At 36.5% G+C, this 23,324-nt stretch overlaps 1 long non-coding RNA gene across 1 annotated transcript in view; it reads right to left on the bottom strand.

Moving 5' to 3' along the window:
- The window catches only part of LOC103101177 (uncharacterized), a 36,460-nt gene extending 15,425 nt beyond the window's left edge, over window positions 1-21,035 (bottom strand). The window contains exon 1 of the long non-coding RNA XR_459283.3: window positions 20,764-21,035. This is a non-coding gene — a long non-coding RNA (uncharacterized LOC103101177). The remainder of the gene's footprint in view (window positions 1-20,763) is intronic.
- Window positions 21,036-23,324: the final 2,289 nt, after the last annotated feature.

Below are 23,324 nucleotides of genomic sequence, written 5' to 3' on the forward strand. Positions count from 1 at the left end.
CCTAGCATCTAATAAGCACTAAGTAATGCCTATTTACTAATTAATTAGATTCAACTTATAGGAAGAAAGGAATTTTAAACAAAAAAAATTTTTTTAAAGCTCACATTTTGGGGGGCAGCTGGGTAGCTCAGTGGATTGAGAGCCAGGCCTAGAGATGGGAGGTCCTAGGTTCAAATTTGACCTCAGACACTTCCTAGCTGTGTGACCCTGGGCAAGTCACTTGACCCCCATTGCCTAGCCCTTACCACTCTTCTGCCTTGGAACCAATACACAGTAAATCCGGGGTGCCAATTGTATTACAAAAAAATAAAAGCTGGAAGTTGTACTAGGGCTGTCAGCTTATAGGATCTGGCCATCTTGGATCCTGTCTAGCTAGAAGCAAAGCTTGTGGGGACAACAACCATTTTCTATTAACTCCTGGCAGTTAGAGCCTAGAAAAGATCTAATGGGGAACATGTTACAACTAATACTGTGGTCTTCTGGTCTAGGAATAATTGCCATTTATTGGGGATACTATATCATTTATAATACAGTGGCAGGATTATAGATGGTGTTCTGGGGACATTAACCAATATGACTATGGGATGGACACAGTTGCCAATGAATTATTACATAGATGTAAATTACCTCTGGCAAATCATACCCCAAGTCTATTTTGAGTTCATGGTAGTGACTAACATCTTAAAGAATATCAAAGCTAATGCCAGCCTCTGTCCCAGAAGGTAAGGGTTTAAATAAATGAAAAAATAAATAAAAACAAAAAGCTTGCATTTTGGAGCAATCTTTTCTTGGTGATTGGCTAATCATGATGTGTATTCAGGAGGCTGAGAAGATATCTTATTCCACACAGGGAAGTCCAGTAGGATGAAGAATACCCATCATTCACAATATGATATATAATTGGCTATAAAATAAATTTATCTAGTCCATCAATACTTGTAAACTGGATGGATGTTCTGCATAGATAATGAACCATATCCAGAGTTGAACAAGAGAAAGAGAAAATGAGAGATTGCATTTGGGAAATTGTACAGTACTTTCAATAACCTCAATTTTCTCTCTGAAACCATTATCATTCCTTCTCAGGAGTATAGCTATATCAATCTTATGTACCTAAAAATCAGAAAATGCCAAAATCCTTGAAGATTTAAAAGTGAGATTCAGTCCAAAATTGCTTGCACTATATTATGAACAATGAATTTTACATAAGAAGCTGTGTAAAAGATACTATCAATGAGATAGATGATCAGAAAAAGAGATAGGTCAGTCATTTGGTGAGAAGGAATAATAATAATAACAACAATAATAGCCAGTATTAATATAGTGTTTACTATGTGCTAGACACTGTGCTAAGCACTTTTGTAATTATTATATCAGTTGGATCTTCACAACAATGCTGGGAGGTAGGTACTATTATCTTCATTTTACAGATAAGGATACTGAAGCAAATAGAAATTTTTTTAAAGTGACTTGCCCAGGGTTACATACCTAGAGACTGAGGCAGGATTTGAACTCAGGTCTTGCTAACTCTGCGTCTGGTGCTCTGTGTAGCACTGATAGCCATGAAGTCTTTTTTTTTTTTAAACTATTACCTTCCTTCTTAGAATCAATACTGTGTACTGCCTCCAAGGAAGAAGAGGGGAGAGGGCTAGCAATGGGGGTTAATTGACTTGCCCCGGGTCATATAGGAAGTGTCTGAGGCTAGATTTGAACCTAGGACCTCCCATCTCTAGGCTTGGCTCTCAATCTACTGAGATACTATAAGAATTTAAATTTAGGTTTTTATGCTAATATGAGAATTCTAAAGTAATATTGTGGTTGCTGATTTAAAAATATTACAGCTTAAATAAAAAATGACTTTTAGCAGCTTTATTTACAAAGAGGTGGAAAGAGTGGGAAAATGTAGATAAAGACAGAAAGTACTGCCTAGCTATAAATACCCTAAGTTTAATCCTACTGTCTCCAGACCACAAATGCGAATCCAAAAGTGAATCTTATCAGAATCCAGAGTCCTAATCAGGGAGCTGAAATCTGAAGAACCAGGAGATGCTGAAGAATCTGCCAAGAACCTTCAGTGCACAGGAGATTAAGACCACCAAGAATCTCACCAGAGCTCACACTGAAGGGAGTATCCCACCAAAGCACCAACAAGCCGAGAGAATCTACTCACCATGGAACCAAGGAAGGAATCACTCTGCTCACTACCACAAGCTGACACAGGATCCAGGGAAAGTTTCCTCCTCCAATCCAGCTCACAATGCAGAGACTCACTAAATTCTAAAGCTAACCTTCTAAAAGCAGTTTTCTCAATATCACTTCTTGTTGCTCCCCCACTTTATGGGAACCAATTACAGTCTTTTAATTTGTCTAGCACTTGTGGGGGAGGGGCGGTGGCCTTTGGAGGTGTGAGCTAACTCTCTTTCTTAGTGTCAAGTAGGGGTACTTTAAATTCTTGATTTGTTTAGCTAAAAAAAGACAAGGGGAGAGTTAATTCTATCTTCACACTAATCAGCTGCCCCCTGACGATGAGGAGTCTTACCAAAGCCAATAGCACAACATGGAGTGATACATAAATTTGAATATCACTTTTCAAATTTAGCATTTTGTTGTATTGTGTTTTATGTAGTTCTGTGTTTCATGTGTGTTGGTTTTCTCTCTCCAACTACACTCTGAGACTATTGAGGATAAGGAACTATGCGTTTTCTTTTATATTCCCTATAATGCCTGGGCACATAATACATACTCAATAAATCCAACCTGAATGAAATGAGGTTTGTATATAGAATTGTGAAGTGAGGGTCAAATGAGATCACATGCACTGAGTACTCCCTAAGTTTGAAGAGTTTGGTCCCTAAGTGGGAGAGGAGCAATATCTTGATCCCATTCCCATGTAAGCTAATTGAGTACTTCCTTAAAAGATATTGAAGTTTTTATTTTTAAAAAAAAAAGAGTTGTTTTTTTTTTGGGGGGGGGGGGAATCATCCCTCAATGTTCTAGATTAAGCTTCACTCAGGCCAGTCCCTAAGAGTTTATGTTTGATATTGGAACTAAATGAGACATGCATAGGCCATTCAACAATTAACAGTCACAGTTTACCTAACCATAATAGAAAGATATCAGGATGGCACTTGGGATGCCAATTTGATTAAGCTGAGAGGAGCTTCCTTGCTTGTGATTGGCCAAGCACCAGAATGCCTGGAGCTCCTCATGGGTATTTTGTACTCAGTAGAACAATAAGTGATCTCACTGAGCCATTCACTGAATCAATCAAATCTTAAGGACTGTTTCAATATACTTTAAAAAAAAAACCCAAAATCAAAACACCTTTATCTTCCCTCAGACTATGTATTGCTTCCAAGGCAGAAGAATAGTAAAGGCTAGGCAATTAGGGTTAAGTGACCTGCCCAGGGTCACAAGCTAGGAAGTATCTAAGACCAGAATTGAACCCAGGACCTCCTGTCTCTAGGCCTGGTTCTCTATCCACTGAGCCACCTAGCTGTCCCAATATCAAATCAACTTTTGAAAATAGTAGAGACTTCAAGTTAGAAGGAGGCACTTAAAGTATTAAAAGGATGTAATGTATTTGTATGTATATATATGTTGTATTTCCTTGAGGAAAAAGAAAAAATAGGAATGTATTCCAGTGTAGTGAACAATTCATATTAACACCAAAGGAAATGCAATAGAGATAGCCTGACTCAATCACTTGATCATAGATTTAGAGCTGAAAAAGGAACTTATGGTCATCCCATCCAAGTCTTTCATTTTTGGGATGAGGAAACCAAGGCCCATAGAGATTAAGTGATTTCCTAAAAGTTCCTAGCAAGTAAATAGTATCAGACAGAAGTGGAATTCAAATCCAGGACCTCTGCTTCCAAATCCAATGCCCTTTCCATTGCATGAAGAAATACTGGTGTTCTATTCTCAGATATAGAAACCAAGCAAGTCCAAGCTCATCTGCCAAAGTGAAGGGAAAAAATGTACATATGTATGTATTTATATTCATGTTTCAGCTGCCAGACCATAAAGCATGTATGAAAATGGAGACTGATTTGGCTGTCCCAGTTGCCTAGGCAATTCAGGACCTTGTAAATATAGCTTTGTTGGGTAGTTCTGGATCTGGTACAAGACAAAGCTTTGGGTCTTTAGGGGAACATGTTGCAGTACTCAAAAGCCCTCTTTTGAGTAACCCCCTCATCTCTTCATCACTGCTAGTTCTTCCTCCCACCAGCCATTGATTGGAACCATTGGGTACAGAGATGGATTGGAATCTGTGTGGGATTGTGTGTGGGATCTTTCCCTAACCATGGATCCTAAAAAGCAGCAGAAGGGGGGAGGGAGAGAAAGAAAGATATCTAGCCAAATTTCAGAAGCCAGATCATTCCAGTGCAAACATAGAAGAGTGAGAGTACAGGAAAGAGAGTGTCATCATTCTGACGATAACCTTTTTCTCTGCCCCTTCTCTCTTCACTGTCTCTTCCTCTCCCCTTCTTGCCTAGATCTATGATTGGCAGTACAGATAAGGTTAGCATTTTGAGACTCTGTCCCTTTTGCTTGTATACAGCAGGTCCACATTATAGTCTGTGGTGTTCAATCTTATTTGCAATAGATGAGAAGAAAGAAAAAAGATTTGGTTGATCAACTTTTAGAAACTTCAAAGACTCAGTGAACTGGGAAATTCCTTGTAACAAGTTATCCATGGGGCCAGACGCTGAATAGACCTTGTCCCAGGAACCCAAGTTGCCAACCTTCCAAAGACTATTTACTCTCTTCCTCCCCAAGAAGAGGCAAAGAAGGCAAAGCCCTCTTTTGGTTCTTCTGACCCTCTATTCTCTGCTCCATGTCTACCATGTCTAATAGTAGCCTATGTTTTAAGGTGCTCCAGAATCTAGTCCTCTCTAACCTTTATGTTGTTTTGTTTTGTTTTTTTTTAAACTGCTTATATTCTATCCTGGAATATTAGGTATTGATTCCAAGGCAGAGGACCAGGATCACATAGCTAGGAAGTGTCTGAGGCCATATTTGAACCCCGGACTTCCCATTTCCAGATTTGGCTTTCTATCCATTGAGGCACCTAGATGCCCCCTAACCCATACAATTTATCACAGCTGTGATCTAATAAGAGCTTCCTCCCTCAGCCAATTTGTTCTTCTCTCTGGTCCTGTGCACACCAGACCAAATTAATTGTATTGATCTCATTTATGCTATTTCCTGCTCTAGGAATGTCCTCCCTCTTTCCCTTCACTTGTCTACACCCTATTCATTCCTCTAGACCCAGCTAGTCTCCTCTCCTCCATTAAGACTTCCATGCTGTGATGTTTCTCAATTCTGAACTTTTGTAGCATTTAAATCCTGTATTGCAAGAATTTAGCAGGCACTGTGGTTATATCTTGTCATTTCTTTTGCTGTTATTTCAAGTGATTAAAAAATATGTAGCTTGGAATCTTTAGGGGAAAATGCACTTTAATACACATTTGGGAGGGGAGGTAGGAGAGAGAGAGAAAACAAATGCTTGTTAATAGAAAAAAATAATTTAAAAGGAAAAAAATACAGAGAACATTTGCTACAGTTCAGGAAAAAATAATTAAAAAAAAAACCACCCTGAATATTAGAACAACCTTTCCTTTTCTCTATAACTATGATACAAACTCCTCCAGAGCACAGACTGTATTTTAAACTTCTCCACACCCCCTACTAAGCTTAGCTCAAGGCTGAGCAAAAGTATTTAAGTGCCTACACAATGTATCAGGCACTATACTAGATGCTGGGGATACAAAGTCAAAAAAGAAGCAAACCCAGGCCTTAAGGAGTTTACAGTCTATAGGAAGAAATAACATATGTAGCATATGCACCTATAAATACAAAGAAAATATTACATTTTTGGACTGTTTTCATGTAATTTTTTGCACTGCTATCTTTTCTCCCCAGGCAAGCTCTAAGCAACATTAGGGTAGAGATTTTTTCTCTTTTTTCTTTCATGTTGCCCACAGAACTTATCACAGGCTTCTGTACAAAGGAAATATCCAGTAATTAAATGAATGGCAGTGCTGAGGTACCACCTCACACCTAGCAGATTGGCCAATATGACAGTAAAGTAAAATAATAAATGTTGGGAAGGGATGTGGCAAAATCAGAACACCAATGCATTGCGGGTGGAGTTGTGAATTAATCCAGCCATTCTGGAAGGCAATTTGGAATTATATGCAAAAGTCTTGCCACTGCTGGGTTTGTACCCCAAAGAGATAATAAGGAAAAAGACCTGTATAAAAATATTCATAGCAGCACTCTTTGTGGTGGCAAAAAACTGGAAAATAAAGGGGTGTCCCTCAATTGGGGAAAGGATGAACAATGGAATACTATTGTGCTGAAAGAATTAATGATCTGGAGGATTTCTATATGAACTGGGAGTACCTCAATGAACTGATGTAGAGTGAAATGAGCAGAACCAGGAGAACATTGCACACAGAAAGTAAAACATTGTAGAAAAATCAAATGTAATGAACTTTGCTATTAGTAGCAATGCAACAAGCCAGGACACTCCTGACGGACCTATGGGAAAGAATGCTATTCACATTGAGAAAGAGCTATGGGAGTAGAAATGCAAAAGCAAAACCTGTGATATCACTTCTCACATGTATATATGGGTATGTGATTTGGGGTTTAAGCTTTTAAAAATCGCTCTATAGCAAAAATGAATAATATGGACATAGGTACCAATTACATTTGTATAACTCAATGGAATTGCTTGTTGGCTTTGGGAGGGGGAAGGGAAAGAAAATGAATCATGTAAATATGGAAAATTATTTAAAAAATTAAAAAATGATTGGCTGGTCTTTTCTTCTATGCATGTAAGAGTATTTAGAAATACTCTTACAATCACTCTTCTTAGGACAAGGCATCCTTACAAGGGGTCCCACCTTTACCTGGACTTCATAATTCCTTCCAGTTGTGCAGAAAAGGGCTAAGAACAGGGTGGGTAAGAGATGGGTGGGTGAAAGTGCTTTTGACTTTCCCAGATGTAACATCCAATAATTATACTCAGGATATGTGATAACAGAGTACGGAGACCCATGGAAACCCTGTAGAATTCTACAGCCCCTCTTTCTACCCAGAATATCCCACACCCTTTAAGAGCATTATTAAAAACAGCAGCTACTGGAAATGCTTAGAAACAACCATCAGGAAATAAATAACTTGGAATGTTTTCATTTGAAAATATCAAAAGAAGTCTGGACCACATTATGGCCTAATTGACTACATATTTCCACGAGCAAAAATGAAGCTATATTTTACTCATTTTACTAACAGGGCTGGCCACAGTGCCTTTAATCCTGGTTACTAGGCTTAAAAAAAAGTGAATGACCCGCAGAATTTTAGCTTGACACAAATCTTAGTAGCCCAACCCCTAACACAACAAAGGAATGTAATCCTACCCTGATGCTGACACATCTGGGATGACAATATAGCCTAATTATAGTGATTATATGTGGGCAACCCCACACTACTTTTATATAGATCTACGTGGCCTGATAAAGAAACATGCTAACTTATTTGACTTGGGAAGGTAAGGCCAGGCTATTTGAACAACAAACTATAGAGATGGAACATATGTGAACAGAGAAGCTGGGTGGAGGTTAAATAAATTTTATAAGCAAGTTAATGTGACAGGTATTTAATGATATGTATAATCGCTATTGTGCTACATGGTAATTAGACATAAATGGGAAGACATTCATGTAAATGAAAATAATTGTATTATTTTTGCAATGCTAACTCAAGCATATTTGCTGTCAAGTGGAGGAAGGGATAAGCTTTGGGGTCTTTGCATAGAAAGAAGCTTCAATAATTTTCTTGCCAGTAGGGCAAGATATTGCTAATTCTTTGTCTTCTCTCAAGCCTTAGGAGTGGGTGCTACCCCACCTTGATTCAAGATAAACTCAGAAAACCAATTTCTTCCCTTTCCTAGTTCCTATTTCCTAGAAAGAGGTGAACCTATGATATGGGTTCAGAGCCTGTTCAAGGCACATTTTTTAAAATTTATTATTACTTTTTTTAAACCCTTACCTTCCACCTTAGAATCAATACTATGTATTGGTTCCAAGGCAGAAGAGTGGTAAGGGCTAGGCAATGGGGGTCAAGTGACTTGCCCAGGTACAGAGCTAGGAAGTGTCTGAGGTCATATTTGAACCTAGGACCTCCTGTCTCTAGGCCTGGTTCTCAGTCCACTGAGCTACCTAGCTGCCCCCCTCAAGGCACATTTGAAGGAGACCAGGAAAGCTATAAGCTAAAAGTGGACTTGAAATTTTAATTTACCAGACTAGACAGCTATTGTGATAGTGCCCCCCCCAAAAAGCTCTTTTCTTTCTATAATTAGTATATTTTCCCAGAAAATTCTAGGAAAACATTTAAGTAAAATAAAAAAGTTTAAAAATACTAAATATATTCTCTCTCTCTCTCTCTCTCTCTCTCTCTCTCTCTCTCTCTCTCTCTCTCTCTCTCTCTCTCTCTCTCTTTCTCTCTTTCTCTCCATTCTCACACCTCTGACACTAATTGGTATGTGACCCTGAGCAAATCATTTGATCTCAAAATGCCATGGGCAACTCTCTCTAAGACTTTAAATTGCAAAACAGTTGGTAGAGAAATTTTCCTCTCTGGTAATTCTTGACACCAATGAAATTCCAGGTCTGAACCAAAAAATGACTTCTTTTGTGTATATTCATTTGTTCCCTTTGGCCCCAGAGGGAAGAACTAGGAGCAATGGATGGAAGTTATCAAGAAGAAAATGAGGCTTGATGTCAAGGAACATTTTTTTGCTAATTAGAACTATCCAAAAGTACATTGGGTTACTTAGAGAGGTGATGAGCTATCCTTCCTTCCATCCCTTCAGGGAAAAGCTTGAGGACCACTCATCAGATATATTATAGTGGGGATTCTTTTCACATATAGTGGATAGAACACTGGGCTGGAGTCAGGACCACCCAAGTCAAATCCTCAGAGGCTTACTAGCTTACTAATGACATTGGATGAGTCATTTAACCTGTTTGCCTCAGTTTCCTTATCTGTAAAAGGGGGATAATATTAGCACCAACTCCCAAGGTTGTTGTGAAGACCAAATGAGATCATATCTATAAAGTATTTATAGTGGATGATAGGTGCTATATAAATGTTTATTATTATTTATTGGGTGTGGCCAATGAGATCCCCTCTAATCCTCAAATTCTGTGATTCTGTAAAAAATATTTTTGGTCAGGGGGCAATTAGGTAGCACAATCACTTAATCCCAATTGCTACTCTTCTGTCTTAGAATCTATACCAATTTAGAAAGTAAGGGTTAAAACAAAACACAACCTATTATTGCTTGGGTCTCCAAAGTATCTCTGAAATTCAGAGAACCCTTCTAACACTTTTCCTATGTGAATAGACAGACTAAATTCCCTTGACTGATTACAGATTTTTCAGGAGGCTCTGCAGTGTCTTAGGACTTGAAACAATTAACACAATGTGACTATAAACAGTATTATTTGGACAACCTTACCATCTACAGGGAATTTCTCCTTGACCTAGGCTTTGTGCTGTGTCTCTTTCATCACTGTGATGAATACTAAAAATATTTGCCACTGTGAACATGTATTTCCCTGTTTTATGTCTCATCTGATGTTTATTATCAGAGTCATTACACAGGGCTATTTCTGTTGTTATATATTCTAAGGACATCTTGCTATGTATAAAAAATGCCTGTAAGGTAATGTTTTCTTCTACCAAACCAAATGCTTTTTTGTAATCAAGAAACAATACCCACAATAAGATTTTATGTTCTCTATATCTTTTAGTCAATTGTGAGAACATAATGAATTGTTCCATTTGAATATTGTTAACAAAAGCTTATTTGTTCCCTTTAAATCCCCACCTAATACCTTCAGTTATACTTTCAGTTCATGTATAGGTGACCTTCAGAAAGATTTTATTTTGATAGGAAAGAAGGCACATAAGTTGGTAGTTAAGGATGTTCTATTGTCCCCCTCCATTTTGGGGGGTATTAATAAGGTTCAGTATTTTTCCATGCCTTTAGTATCTTCCTCCCCTCAGATATCTCATGTATTGGTCCCTTGATGCCCTTTAAATGTATCGTCTCTAGCACAGATCTCCTCTATTTCTGTTTCTTTGATAAGTACTTCGGGGAATGTGGTGTGAGCATCCAAGTATGATGGTTCCACCATCCTTAATGGGGAAAAAAAATCGCTGAAATCATTTTTGCAAATCATTTCCATTTTTCTTCCATTTGCAGTTCTTTTCCTTTTTTTCAACCTTGAATGCGCTTGGGATGATTTTGCTTAGTTGGATATCTTGCTGGGCTTTTAAAAACTTATCTTAAACTATAAGCTCTTGAAAGCTCTTTGCCTTTCCTTGTATCCCTAGTGCTTAGTACAGTGAGGATTATAGTAGGCACTTAAATGCTTACTATAGGGAGAGCTAAGTGGATCAGTAGACAGAGAACCAGGCTTAGAGATGGGAGGTCCTGAGTTCAAATATGATATAGAATACTTCTTAACTGAGCAAGTCACTTAATCCCAATTACCTAACCCTTATCACTCTTCCTCTCTTAAATCAATACTTAAGTATTAATATTAAAACAGAGGGTAAAGGTTTAAAAAGTAAACAAAGAAATAAATAAATGCATGTTGACAGAATCTTGCCCTTCACTATGGCCTTTTACCTCATGAAATGATTCTGCTTGGAATCATCTGTTATCTTTCTTCATAGAAATTCACAGATAAATTTATATTTATTCTAACATTTTATTTTAATTTTAAAATTTTGTTCTTACATCAACATTTTTCAATACATCATTTCCTGATCTCCTAGTCAACAAGCCATTCCTTAAGAGGAAGAACAAAGTAGTTCACCCCAAACTAAATAATCCATCGATCCAATCTGTCAGTATATGACCTTTTAAAAATTTTTTATTTTTTTATTTTTAAATTTTATTTAATTAGATGATTTAAAATAATTTTCCATAGTTACAAGACTCATGTTCCTTCCCTCCCCTCCCCCTCCTCCCTCCCATATCTGATGCACAATTCAATTGGGTTTAACATTGCCATTGATCAAAACCCATTTCCTTATTATTAATATTTGCACTAGGGTGATCTTTTAGAGTCCACTTTCCCAGGCATAGCCCCACCAACCCATGTGATCAAGTGGTTGTTTTTCTTTTGTGTTTATTTTCTGATAGTTCTTCCACTGGAAGTGGATAGCATTCTTTCTCATATGTCCCTCCAAATAGTTCTGGATCATTATATTGCTACTAATAGAGAAGTTCATTACATTCGATTGTACCACAGTATATCAGTTTCTGTGTACAATGTTCTCCTGGCTCTACTCCTTTCACTCTGCATCAATTCCTGGAGGTCGTTGCAGTTCACATGGAATTCCTCCAGTTCATTATTCCTTTGAGCACAATAGAATTCCATCACCAATATAGTATATGACCTTTTAACATCTCACCAAATATTTATTAAGTGCTTACTAAAAACAATTGTGTCTGCCCTTAAGAAGTTTACGGTTTAGAGGGGCAGAGCCAACATGGTGGAGAAGGTACACAGACCCATCTGAACTCTACCAAATGACACTACAAAAAACTCTTATATAACACCTCAGAATGAATTCTGGAGCAATCATAAAAAGATGGGGTGAAGTAATTTTTCAACCCAAAACAATTTAGAAGGCCATTTAGAGGGATATAGTATACCAGGATAGAGGTAGAGGCCAAAGTAGTGCTCTAGGGAGACCCCACCATAGCAATGGGTCCTGGGCACAGTTGAATTAGCAGCAAAGGCTTCCAGAGCTCTCAGCCACAGATGGTAAGGGGGTCAGACAACTGTTCAGAAGGATATTGCAGGAGTCACTTTTCTCGCTCTAGGTGCACAACTCTTGTTATATTGCCCATACACAGACCTAGGAAGCAGTCCTGGGCCAAGGTTTTAGGATGAGGAGGAACTTTAGCACACACCAGCACTTGCTGCCACCGGGGAGCAAGGGACCCTGGTCATAGTAATAAGTGTTAAAAGAGTGCTTGTGATTACTCATAGACCAGAGCATAGGAAAGGAGACTTCTCCTTACATTATACCACCTTGGAAGAACTGAAAGCAGATATATCCCCAGAGCCAGCTCTGAAGGCAGCTACACAAAGAACCTGAAATTTGGAACAGTGCTCCCTTCACCACACTTATAGAGCCCAACTTTAACAGTTTTTAAAATTAAACAAAAAGAAAAAGTTTAGAAAATGAGCAAACCACAGAAAAGAAACCGAACATAAAAATTTATTTTGGTCACAGGGAAGACTAAAACACAAACTCAGGAAAATACAACAAAGTCAATACTGCTACACACTAAATCTCCAAGAAAAAAATAAATTGCTCTCAAGCCCCAAAAGAACTAATGGAAGCTCAAAAAGAATTTGAAAATCAAATAAGAGAGGCAGAAGAAAAATTGGGGGAAAATGAGAGTAGTACAGGAAAATCATGAAAAAAGAGTCAACAGCTTGGCAACAGCAGCACAAAATTTACTAAAAATTATCTTAAAAAACAGAATAGGTCAGTTGGTCATATATATATATATACATATATATATATATATTAATAAGAACTTTAAAAAAAAAGCATAATTAGCCAAATGGAAAAAGATATACAAAAATGCAATAAAGAGAACTTCTTAAAAAGCAGATTTGGAAAAATAGGTACATGAATTCACTGAGGAAAAGAACTCTCTACAAAGTAGAATTCACCAAATGGAAAAGGAGGTACAAAAATTCACTCAAGAAAATCATGTCTTAAAAATTAGAACTGGGCAAGTGGAAGCTAATGACTCCATGAGACATCAAGAAATAATCATTCAAAAGCATGAAAAAAATAGAAGAAAAATGAAATATATCATTGGAAAAACAACTGACCTAGAAAACATATGGATATGAGAGATAACCTAAGAATTATTGGAATACCTGAAGATCATGATTTAAAAAAGAGCTTAGATATCAGCTTTCAGGAAATTATCAAAGTAAACTGCCTTTTTATTCTGGAACCAGAAGGCAAAGTAGAAAAAGAAAGAATCTACCTCCTGAAAGAGATCCCAAAGGGTAACTGAGGAATATTATAGCCAAATTCCAGAGCTCCCAGGTCAAGGAGGAAATATTGCAAATGGCCAAAAGGGAATAATTCAAATATTATTAAGCCACAGTCAGGATAATACAAGATCAAGTAGCTTCTACATTTTTTAAACCCTTATCTTCCACCTTAGAATCAATACTATATAGTGATTCTAAGGCAGAAGAATTGTAAGGGCTATCCAATGGGGGGTTAAGTGACTTGCCCAGGGTCACACAGCTGGGAAGTGTCTGAGGTCAAATTTGAACAGAGGACATCCCATCTCTAGGCCTGGCTCTCAATCCACTGAGCCCCCAGCAGCTTCTACATTGAAGAATTAGAGGGCCTAGAATATGATATTTCAGAGGGAAAAAGAGCTAGGACTTCAACCAAGAATCACTTATTCAGCAAATCTGATCATAATCCTTCAGGGGAAAAAAGGAATAATTCATTGAAAAGAGGATTTTCAAACATTCTTGATGAAAATACCCCAAGTGAATGGAAAATTTTACTCTCAAATTCAAGACTCAGGAGAAGCATAAAAAGGTAAACAAGAAAGAGAATTAAAAGACATCCAATAAGGTTAAAACTGTGTATATTATTACATGGGAAGATAATCCTTGTAATTCTAAAGAATTTTATAATTATTAGGGCATTTAAAAGTAGTATACATAGGCAGAGGGCAAAGGTAGGAGTTGAATATGATGAGATATAAAAAATTAAATTAAATTAAGGGATGAGAAAGAGGAATGTATTGAGAAGAGAGAGAAGAGAAAAATAGAATGAGGTAAATTAGGTAAATTATCTTGCATAAAAGAAGCATGAAAGATTTTCTAAAGTGGAGAGGAAGATGGGGGAAATGAAATGGGGAACATGTGGACTCTCATCAGAATTGGTTCAGTGAGAGAAGAACAATCACAATCAATAGAATATACAAATCTCTCTTACCCTTCAGAAAAGTAGGAGGGAAAGGGATTTAGAGAAGAGGGCTGGGGCTGATAGAAAAGGGGGAAAATTTGGGGAGGTGATGGTCATAAACTAAAGGGGGGGGAAACACAACAATCATAATGATGCAAAATTTTGAATACATAAAAATACAAGTCATTCCCCAGTTGATAAATAATCAAAGGATATGACCAAGCAGTTCTCAGACAAAGTAATTAAAGCTCTCTTAAGTCATGCAAAGTCAATATTGATCAGATAAATGCAAATTAAAACAACTCTGAAGTACTTTGGGGGGAGTTGGGAACTGATTCAATTGTTCTGGGGTGCAATTTGGGGTACATACCTTTGATTACCATTTCTAGGTTTGTATTCCAAAGAGATAAAATACAAAATGGGACCTATATGTACAAAAATAATTAAAGCAGATTTTTTTTGTTGGGGCACAGATTTGGAAAGTGAGGGAATATCCATCAATTGGAGAATGGCTGAGAAAGTTAGAGTATATGATTATAACAGAATATTATTGTGCTATAAGAAATGTCAAACAGGAAGAGCTCAGGAAAACCTGGAAAGACATGAACTGAAGTGGAGTAAAATAAGCAAAACCAGGAGAACATTGTACATAGTGGCAGGCATATTCTACAATGAATTGCTATGAATAACTTAGCTATTCTCAGCAATACAGTGATTCATGTAACCTCCCACAGTTACATATTAATATTTTCATGGGTGGATACCTGAGAAGGAGATTGGAAACTGAGGGAAAATGGATAGAGGAGAGAAAGAGAGATTGAGAGAGAGACAAAGGAATAATGACTCAGAGAAAAGGAGTTAAAAAATATGGACTCCATTGTGCTTGCCCCTTTGATGGAATTGAGAGGGGGCTCTACAAGTGTCCCCAAACTTTTATTGGAAAATTTAGGAATGTGGAGTGGGAGGTCACTAATGAGCATGTGACATGGCATAGGTGTTAACATTGGCTCAATTAATAATCATGTAATCAAAGAAAAGGTTAATCAAACATGTGACTTGGTAAGGAATGTGGTCTAACAAGGTGGGAGCTAGGACCCTGTGGCAAATATTGTCCTGCTCAGGAATTCTTTTGTCCTTTGGGCTGAAGATTTGGAAGTACAATAATCAATAAATAACATGACCATGAGTCTGGTATATGAACACATAAGATACAAAATCAATACACTAATCATACTTTCAAGATGCTAATAATATACCTGGTATGCTATAACTCAAAACAATCCCAAAGGACTAAAAAAAAATGCCATCTGCTCCTAGAGAAAAAGAACTGATAGAGTCTGAATCCAGACCAAAGCAAACTTTTCCCCCTTTTTTCTCAATTTTTAAAATTCAAGTTTCCTTCCAAAAAAGAATTAATATGGAAAAATGTTATACACATGATTGCACATATAAAATCTATATGAGATTGCTTACTGTCTCAAAGGGGAATGTGGGAAGAGAAGGAAAGGAGGGACAGAATTCGAAATTCAATATTCTTTGAAAAACATTGGAAACTATTTTTACATGTTATGGGGGAGGGGTAAAATTAAATAAAAAAAATAAGAAGTTTGCAGTTTAATTAGGGAAATAAGATAGGTCCACAATGGGTAAATGGACTTACCTTGGGTCACACAGCCAGTCAGAGACAGGATTTGTACCAAAATCTTCCAGTCTGATTTTCAGGCTAGTTCTCTATCTGTATCCATTCTTTTCACCAATATGTATTTACATATGTAACATATAATCTTCAATAGCCCTTCCACAAGAACTACGGGAAATATTACTGTATCTTTAAAAAGGAAAAGAACCTTGAGAAATGGGCTGTTTCACAATCTAGAGAGATTGTTCATTGTGGTACCTAAAAAGAGACTATTTGAGAACAGAGGTAAAGGATTAATAGAACTTTTCCTGAGAAAGACTGAATGTGGTACAGGGAGAAAGGATGAAGAGGACTTTCCTGAGGGACTGAGTAAATTAAGTTTTATAACATGGTTTCTCTAGACTCATTCTTTGAGATCTGTTACATTATCCCCATCATAATTCTCTGGTCCTCTGATGGATCTGGGAAGTCTTTCCTCTGTCATTGGCTTGAGTCCCCCACTGACTTTGTCTTCCCTTTTAGCGACTTAATAACTAGTATCCTATTTACTAGTTTCATTTACATGCTCAACATTAGATCAGCTTTTACAAAAGATACTGACTTCAGAGATAAAGCTAACACAAGCATACAAATATTTCTCCTAATTCCTTGAAACATAATGCCACCAAATAGAAACAGCTAGGTGGCACAGATAGATCATTGAGTCTAGAGTCAAGAAGACTTGAGTTCAAATTTGGCCTCAGACACTTACTAGCTGGGCAAGTCATTTAACTTCTATTTGCCTTAGTTTCCTTATCTGTAAACTGGGGATAATAGTAGCATTAATCTTCCAGGTTTTTGTGAGAATCAAATAAATAATTATAAAGGGCTTGGTACAGTTGTAAATTATTGTAAATAATTGTAAAGTGCTTAACCCAGTAAGTCCTATATAAATGTTAGTTATTATTATTATTATTTTATTATCTTGTTTTCTGGGGAGGAGGAGGATTATGCTCACAGCTTAGATAAATTCCTATATAACATTAATCCAATCAGTTGAATGCCAAAGTCTTTCCCACCCACCCTAATTTTGGAACCACGAATCTTCATCAAATCATTCTGCCTTTATTCCAAGAAGGAGGATGTCCATCTATTACACACTAGCACCATCACCATCCCTACAATTTTCAGAAACAAAAGTGCCCCTCCTTGACTGCCTCTCCTCATTTGTGATCTTCCATTACCATGGAAGCTACTTGAGGGCAGAGATTGTTCTTCTTTATGTATTTGCATCCACATTGTTTAGCAGAGCGCATAGTAAACAATAAATACTTTTGTATTAATTAAGGATTCATTCTTATTTAATTCTTGTCCAACTCTTTGTCTAAGTTATATATGTCTATACATACTCAATATGGATATACATTTAAATGCATGTTGTTGATAGACAAATTCTATAGATTTTTCATCTAACTACGTTATAATCTATCTGGGCAATAAGAGATGTTCTTCTTAAACTTGCTCTTTCTTCTGTGAATGGTTATGTGAAATTCTTTTGAGTGATTATGAATCTCTTCTGGGAGTTTCTGCAATGTCCTGGAGCTTAATGTAACCAGCAAAATGTCATCTGCATTTAGACCTTGCAACAAACCTCCTCCATAACAGTGTTGAACACTTTTGACAAGTGTAGGACTCTTTGTTTTATGTCTCATCTAATATTTATGATCAGAGAATCACTGAACAAGGTTATTTCTGTTCTTTCTTTCAAGGAATCTTAAGTAATTTTGTGCTACTGAATTAAATGCTTTTTTAAAAAACAAAAAGCAATAAGTATAGAAGGATATTGTATTCTTTATATTTTTCAGTCATTGGGTAAAAGATGGGATCTACTATTAATATTGTTTATTAAAGTCTGCTTGTTCCTTCCTAATGTCCTCATCACTGGTGCTCTCAATGAATGTCATAATGATTGTCATAAAAGTTTTATATAGATGGGAAAGTAGGTATATAGATCAGTAGCTGCTGATGTTCGCTAGGTCACCTTTTTCAGTATAAGTAAAATTCAAGATTTTTTTTTCTAGGCATTAAAAAACCTTCCTTTCTTTTAGATACTTTGTGAATTAAGCCCTCAATTTCCTCTCAATTGTGTCGCCTTCAGCACAGATCTCACTTATATACACGTAACTTGGTCTAATCTATATGCTTTTCTCATCTTTGTTCTTTTTTGTACCATTACTACTCCCTCTATAACCTCATTTGGGAGTCTGATATTACAATCCAAGTTCAAGGGCATAGCTGAAGTCTTCAATGCTGCTCAAAGTATAGGTACTAATGGGCTGTGCCAATGGATATTCATCCAAACATTCTATAGGCATTCTTCATTATTTTATTTTTCCTAAGTGGATTCTTAGCATGAGAGTAGCTATGTATCTCATTGAAGAGACCCTCTGATATTCTGTAGCTTAGGATAATCAGCACAATGTCATCCAACAACAAGGAGAAAATTAGTATCTAAAAGAAATACCTCTCTTATTTGAATTTTGTATAGAATACCCTCCATTAAGGTGGTGAATATATTTGGGGACCATGTCTGAGAGTTTTATGCTATGTGTCATATTGCTGAACATAGTTATCTCTATGGTTGCAAAGGGTCTTGGATGTTTTTCAATTTAAATGAAAAGAGGTGAAGATAGTGACAACTGGAGTTGTAATCACTGGCAAGTACAGGTATCCCTTTTACATTCTGACTTTCTCCATTGTGCTTTTGATGTACTGCAGGTTAGCATAAGAAATTAAATGGGAATTTAGGGGGAATTTTGTGGAAAACACAGATTACATGCAAAGGCCAGCAGATGACAGAGAAAACATTTAGAAACTCAGAAATGTATTAAGTCATCTATCATGAAATAGCCCAGATTTTACAATAAGGCACTTTAAATACTCAATAAAAGAAGAAGAAATGGAGATTTCTTCTCTGGCATGAAGTGAGAGCCCCAAAATTTTCCTCCAATTTTGTAGATAGCAGGGGTGCCATATAGCTCACCTCCATGATGGAGAAGGAAAATTTGTAGTTTTCATCAGCATTTTGCTCACTAATAGTCTTAACCCTGTAAAGATTAAAATTTAGGAATATGGGGAGACTGAGGCAGGTAGAAATTAGTTTCTCTCTGCAAGGAGTATTATATTTTTTTAGAGGTTTATTAAAGTTGAAAGATTAAAGAAAATACAGAATAAGAAAAAACACGTGCCTAGGCCAGAGGCCTAGGCCAGATAACCTCACATCACGGAAGAGACACATCTGCTCCAAAACGGAAGTCCAAAAGAAACCCCAAAAACCTTTGCCACCAGCTTAAATCCTTCCTCGATCTCGGCCCACCTCAGAATTCCCGTGAGATTACAAAGCATTTTGGGGAAGTGGAGCAAAGGCTTGTGGGGATTGTAGTCCTGTATTCGAGTCTATTTTTTACAACCCCCAGGGAAGTCTTTGCTTCAGGTCCCATCTCCTTATACTGGGTTTTGTTTTGTTTTTAAATGGAATTAGAGAAGCTTGGTGACATTTGTATTTGATCTAAAATTTTCATTTGGATACTTCCTTTCTTCTTAATAGGTATGCCTTAGGTATCTGAATCTTCTTGGAATCCTTTATGCCATCATTTTAAACTATAAGTCCTATTTCCCATTTTTCAGGATCAACAACTTATTCAAAGAGGTCATGTTGCTGTAACTTCTTAGTGTCTCCTCATTCTTATCCTTTCTTCTAACTTAACTATTGATTTTGACCTTTGCTCCAACCAATCAACTGTCAGATTACACAAAGTCAGCTAAAATGGAATGATACACCCATCAATAACCAATACTTTTCTGCTTGTTGAGACAGTTGATTTCATTTTTTATTACGTTGTTCAGTTTAAGCCAGGGCCATAATTATTTTTGGGGTGGAAGAATTCATTGTATACAAGTGGCAAATTGCTATCATTTTTAAGTCATTGGCCATTATATATCCATATAGTTCAACATTCAAAATAATCTTTTCCAATTTATATTTTTTGCCTTGCTAGCCTATGTACACCTTTTCACTGAAGTACTGAAGACTGAAGTGACTTGATTTAGAGGATCTCATTGAATTCTTCAAAGAATTTCTCAACTTTTTTGAACTTTGCTGCAGAAAATATATAAGCAGCAATTATCTTCATGGTGGTCTTTTTGCTTTTGTCTATTATGAGCACTGCTAGGTCAGATGACCAAATTTTTCATGAAATTGTTTTTTTTATTGTCTTTTGGCATAGAATGAAACCAACTCTGCCAACTCCTTTATTTGCCTCCCCAAAGAAAACCCAGGAGTCATGATTCTGTTTAATAACTACTTCCTTAAGCCTTCTGGTTTCATTTATAGAAAGAATGTCAGTATGGCTGTGGTTCATTTCTTCTAATAGTATATTAATTTTTTGGTCAATGGACCAATATCTCTAATTTGAGTGCTATCAACTAAATTAATGTTTCTAGACAGTCTAAAAACTGTATAATTCTTAGTACTTCCTACTTGTATTTCTGCTAGTCTGTCAAATTACAGTGGAAAAGGGCTTCACAGGATATTATTTTTATTTCATGGGTTGTCACAATCAGATAATTCATCACTATATGGTCAATCTACTGGTGATGAGCCACTTAAAATATAGGTAGGCTGGTTCTGAGACAGCCTACATAGTCCAGTTACCTGGACCTTATTCAAAGCCATGCCAAATAACATATACATATATTAAAAGTTTAAGTTTTTCTTTGATAAAAGAAAATGAAAATATGTCTACTCTCCAGGTTATTAGGGAGAAGAACATTTTCTTTGAAAACAAAAGTAAGAATTATTTCAAAGAAAAAAGAAAAATTATGTGAAGAGGATGATGGGAATTCTAATCTGTGTTGGGAGTTCAAAGAATGAAAGAATGTTACAGAGATAGAATGAAGTAAAAGAACACTAAACATTTAGAAGAAACAAATATTAGCCTCTATAAAGAAAAGTTATTATGGAAAATTAATTTTGAATTGGGATATTTTTATGAAATAACTTTCCCAATCTCCCCTTTACCCCTTACCAAGAACTGCTTGATTCTAAAGTCAGGCTGAAATAGTTGCTCCCCCAGGCTATGAAACTGGGTTGGATCATTTCTTCTTTGGTTTAGATCTTTAAAAGTATAATAGAATTAAGGACAGGCCTGGAAGCCATAGAAAAGTTCAATGAAGACTGTGCTGTGCAGCCATCTTAGACTGACCCAGCCATGTAGCAAGGAGGAAAGGATGTGTTGGCATCTTTGTTCTATGGACAAAGACCCACCTCTTCCTGTGATGAAATAATGAGGGAAGAATTGGAGCCTAGAGGTCTACCTCCTCAGTGGCTACTTCCCAGTCAGAGATGTCTTGAAATGTCTGGAGGAGAGACTGAGTGATAAGATCACAAATGTCATATAAAGCCTGGTTAAAGCAATTTAGCTTATTTTATCTCTCTTGATCTCTTTGGCACTCATTTGGATTGTAGGAGTCAGTTGGTCAGTTTAGAATATATTGAGCAATCAATTAATAAATTATTATAAAATTAAGAAATATTGCCATTTTAATAATTATGATATAGATCCTTGTGTTCATTAAAATGATGATGTAGACTAATAGGTATCATCAGATGAAAGGTTAATTTAGTGAAAGGTTAGAAGGGGAAAAGATGAGAAATGTCTACTGGAGGGAGACAACTGTTTGCCAGTATGACCTAAACAATAGAGAGCTATAGTCTTCTAGTAGCACACGAGATATGATAATTCCCAGAACCTATAAAACTTGACAACCATTTTGCACTTCTAGTGATATTGGGGAAGGCAAAGGAAACCTCTTGAAACCATTGCTAAGGATTTTGAAATATCAAGTGGAAAAAAAAATCTTAATGTATAAGTTTATATTTTTACCACTATTACTGATTAAATATAGGAAATTCAGAACAGAGCAGTAGATGTAGGAAGGAAAGAACTGACTACAAAAAACAAGGTTTAGGAATGGAATTTAGTTTTCTGGATCATGATTCCAAATAAAGGAATGACAGAATTTTGCCTAAGGGGTGAAGTAACTAACAAGGGCAGGTAAAAGCATATTTCTATGAATTCCTTCAAATCTGATAAGAGCACTGTAAACTGAGAAAGAAAGGAAAGGGGGAAAATTGCCCTCATTGATATAATGAATTTGGTAATATAAAGGGAGTAATAGGTAAAACCTAAGAGGAAAAATGTCATGTGAGGACCAATAATTTCAAGACATAATACTTAACAATAGAAATTGCAATGGAAGTCATGTAGTCAGATATTTATATTTAAATACACAATGTCTGGATAATAATTAGGGTGACCTAGAGATTCTTATACCAGGCAAATCTGAACTTGTTCAATAGGTATGGCTGAGCCTTGGTAGGCTGAGACTTATAGTTAGAACATAGCTTTGGAAGAATATAAATTACCATAAAGGTACAGAATAAATAAAAGCAGGGGGTGGGGTGAAGTAGAATTGTACATTAAATAAGATTCTCTTTTGAGGAAATTCAAAAGATTGACAAGAAAAGCATGGTAGAGAGCATTTGAGTTGCCAAGTCAATAAGAATTTATGAAATGCTTACAATGTGCCAGGTACTGAGCTAAGTGATGGAAATAGAAATATAAGCAAAAAAAGAAAGACAGTTCCTGCCCTCAAGATGTTTAAATTCTAATGAAGGAAGATAAAACAGAAAAAGGAGCTGAAAATTAGAAGAAGAAAGAGAGTGGAGAGAAGGGATCCATGAAGGGGCACAGTGGAGATGTTTGGAGAGTCAGAAGTGGGGCCCCAAGTGTAGGGGAGCATGACAGGCTTGGGCATTTCCTCAAAATAGAAATTTTAAGAAGAAGTCACTGATCTAAGGGAAAAAAAAAACATAGGAGTAGAGGGATGGTGATGATGATGGTGATGATGTTGACGATGATGGCGATAAAAACAGTAACTAGCATGTGTATAAAGCTTTAAGGTTTTTAAAATGCTTTACAAATATCATCTCATTTCATCCTTATAGCAACCCTCTAACATTTGTGTTATTATTATCCTCATTTTTAAAATGAGGAAACAGAATCTAAAGGAACTCAAGTAACTTGTTTGGGATGAAACAGCCAGCAAGTGTCCAAGCTTAGATTTGAACTTATCTGTGGGGAAAGTGTTTTGCATGACACATTTTTTTTATCTTAATCTGTACTGTTCACATTTTCTCCTTCTCTTTCTTAAGCTTAGACTTAAGTCTATTTAAGTTATTTAAGTAAATAAAACAAAAAACCAAGCCCTGAATGGAATGGTGTAACATTTGCCAATTTCTGAGGTGTAAATGCTGACAGAGAAAAATTGAATAATTGGCATTTGGGAGGTGGATCAAGCTGTTTCTAGTATTCACTTGGGTGAAGACATCTTCCAGAATGAGAAGGCTTTTGGGGAATGGGGGAGAGAAAAGTGAAGATTCAGGAATGGAGGTATAAGGATCAATAGACAAAAGAAAATATTGTAGGGTTTATTACAGACTACCTGCACTGAAGGAGAAATTATGTGATAATTTTGGGAAACATCACATATTTGTTAATGGAACATATATTATAGTAATGGGAGA

The sequence above is a fragment of the Monodelphis domestica genome, chromosome 1 (assembly GCF_027887165.1).
Source record: "Monodelphis domestica isolate mMonDom1 chromosome 1, mMonDom1.pri, whole genome shotgun sequence".
In the NCBI taxonomy this organism is placed as follows: Eukaryota; Metazoa; Chordata; class Mammalia; order Didelphimorphia; family Didelphidae; genus Monodelphis; species Monodelphis domestica.